The following is a 2,622-nucleotide window of genomic DNA, read 5'->3' as shown; positions in this document are numbered from 1 at the left end:
TTTTTTTTTAGTTTATTTATCTTGAGAGAGAATACGTACATGCACAGAGAAGGGGCAGAGAGAGAGAGGGAGAGAGAGAGAGAGAATCCCAAGCAAGCTCTGCACTGTTTGCCCAGAGCCTGACATAGGGCTTGATCTCACAAACCACGAGATCATGATCTGAGCCTAAATCAACTTGGACACTTGAGCCACTGAGCCCACCAGGTGGCCAAATATGTAATATAATCCTTAAATAACAATCAGAAATAAGATTTTCTGCTGGACATAAAGAATATGCAAAAGAATATTATCAATCTTCAATACTGCACCTGAACAGCTAGTAATTCACACTCAAGAGCTAAAATTCAAAACAGCAATTAAATTACCTAAACACTTTACGCTAACAACGAATCAATACGTTACCAACACCTCCACATAACAAAAATCTCACCTCATAGGTTTAGATTTCCTCACTTAACACTAATAACAACCTAAGTCTAAAATTACAAATTCAAAAATACCAAAAATGAACATTTTCACAGCCAAAATTGCTGAGCTTATAAAATACCAAAAAGTATGTAGTTTATAAACTTACCTACAATTTATGTTAATATATGATTCAAAAAAAACAATCACCCAGGTTTTAAATACAATTATATCAATTTTAAAAAAGTTTTAATTTCCAACAGAAAGCAATCTTTCAGGGAGGGGAGCCTGGGTGGTTCAGTTGGTTAACCACCCAACTTTGGCTCAGGTCATGATCTCATAGCTGGTGAGTTTGAACCCTTTGTCAGAGCCTGGAGCCTGCAGCCTGCTTCGGATTCTGTGTCTCCCTCTCTCTCTGCCTCTCCCCAGCTCGTGCTCTGACTCTCTCTCTCAAAAATAAACATTAAAAAAATATTTAAAAAGAAGAAAACAATCTTTCTACATATGTAAATATATTCAAATGTAACCTGTTACATTTGGAGATCACTGGGCTACTATTACAGAGATATGTTCTAGTTTCAACTGTCACAAATTGGACAAATATCTGTTCTCACTTCTTGAGCTATTACTGTATAATGCAAATTTTAGCTGCCTTTGTCCCTGATTCCTGGGATGGAGACTCTAAATCCTTGAGATTTCACAACTTATAGAAGTGTCTTTGTTATCCTTAGTGGGCCCCAGGGCATCTTTTATTATTAGCATATAACTCCCAGCGGGAGTTTCAGGTATAGGGTTGTCCATACTTGAAAGGTCAGACAAGTGAGTAAAGATTGGAGTTTTGAGGCACATGATATCAGCCTGACCTCCTGGAAGAGGAGGGTGGAGACTGATACACCATCTGGCAAATAATTCAATCAACCAAGCCTATGTAGTAAAACTCCAATGAAAACTCTGGACACAAGAGTTCTCCCTGGTTGGTAATCATATATCAGTCTGGCAAGAGGATAACATGTCCCGAAGACATGCAAGCTTCATATTTGGGACACTTTCAGACCTCTCTCTAGGTTATCTCTTCATCTGGCTTGCCTTGATTTGTTCCCTTTATAATAAAATTGGAATTCTAAGTACAGCACTTTCCTAAGTTCTAAGTCATTCCAGCAATTATCAAACCTGAGGGGATAGTAGGAACTCTCAAATTTGTACCCAGTTGGTCACAAGTACAAGTGGCCTGGAAGCCCTGGAGCTTGCAAATGGTATCTGAAGCAAGGACAAGCCTAAGGATGATGCCCTTAACCTGAATGGCAACCCTAACTCCGGGCAGTTAGCACCAGAATCCCACTGCAGCTACACAGTAGGACATACCATCTCACTTCTCTCTCATAGGAACTGAGTGAAAACAAGCCAACTGAAAGCACTTTTTAAGGCATAAGGCATTACAAAAAGTAAAGGACATTTTTCGTTCTGCTCTTAAAAATATTAAAGAAGAAACTGTTGGAGGAGCCTGAGTGGCTCAGTCAGTTGAGTATCCTGACTCTTATTCTCAGCTTGGGTCTTGCTCTTAGGGCTTTGAGTTCAATCCCCACTTTGGGTTCCATGCTGTTGGTAAGGCCTACTTAAAAAGAAGAAACTGTTAAAAAAAATTTTAATTCAGGACTATCCAAGTTAATTTTTTTTAAATGCTTGAAGTCAGTAATAGAACTTATAAGATAAAATTCAGAGCCCTGATGAAAAGTATTTAAAAGAGAATCATAACTTCAAACACATAATTAAGACTAATGCCTAAATGATAAAAATATACTAAGTCCATTTTTAGCAATCTCAAGTGTAGAAATGATGGGAGGTTAGAAAATGTAAACTTGAAGCTATTATTTTCTGACTAAATCTCCAAAAGCACATTTTAGCCTTGGTTATGATCAGGAATGACTGAAGCCAATAAGCAACATTTGGTTACTCAGACACTGGATTCAAGTAAAAATTATTCACAATACAACCAACTTTTTCCCTACCCCTCACAACCACTCCAAGGTAGCACAGTTACAAAAAAACAAATTTAGATAATGTTTCTTAGGCCAGTCACACAGTTAAGAAAGGAGTCAGGATTTCATTCTACTGAGTCTGTAATCCAGGGTCATAACTACTTTGCTTTGAGGCACATAATGGTTTCTGGGGGTACCTGGTGGCTCAGTCAGTTGAGTGTCTGACTCTTGAATTCAGCTC

This window comes from Suricata suricatta, chromosome 4 (assembly GCF_006229205.1).
Source record: "Suricata suricatta isolate VVHF042 chromosome 4, meerkat_22Aug2017_6uvM2_HiC, whole genome shotgun sequence".
Classification (NCBI taxonomy): Eukaryota; Metazoa; Chordata; class Mammalia; order Carnivora; family Herpestidae; genus Suricata; species Suricata suricatta.
This window is presented reverse-complemented; position numbering follows the sequence as displayed.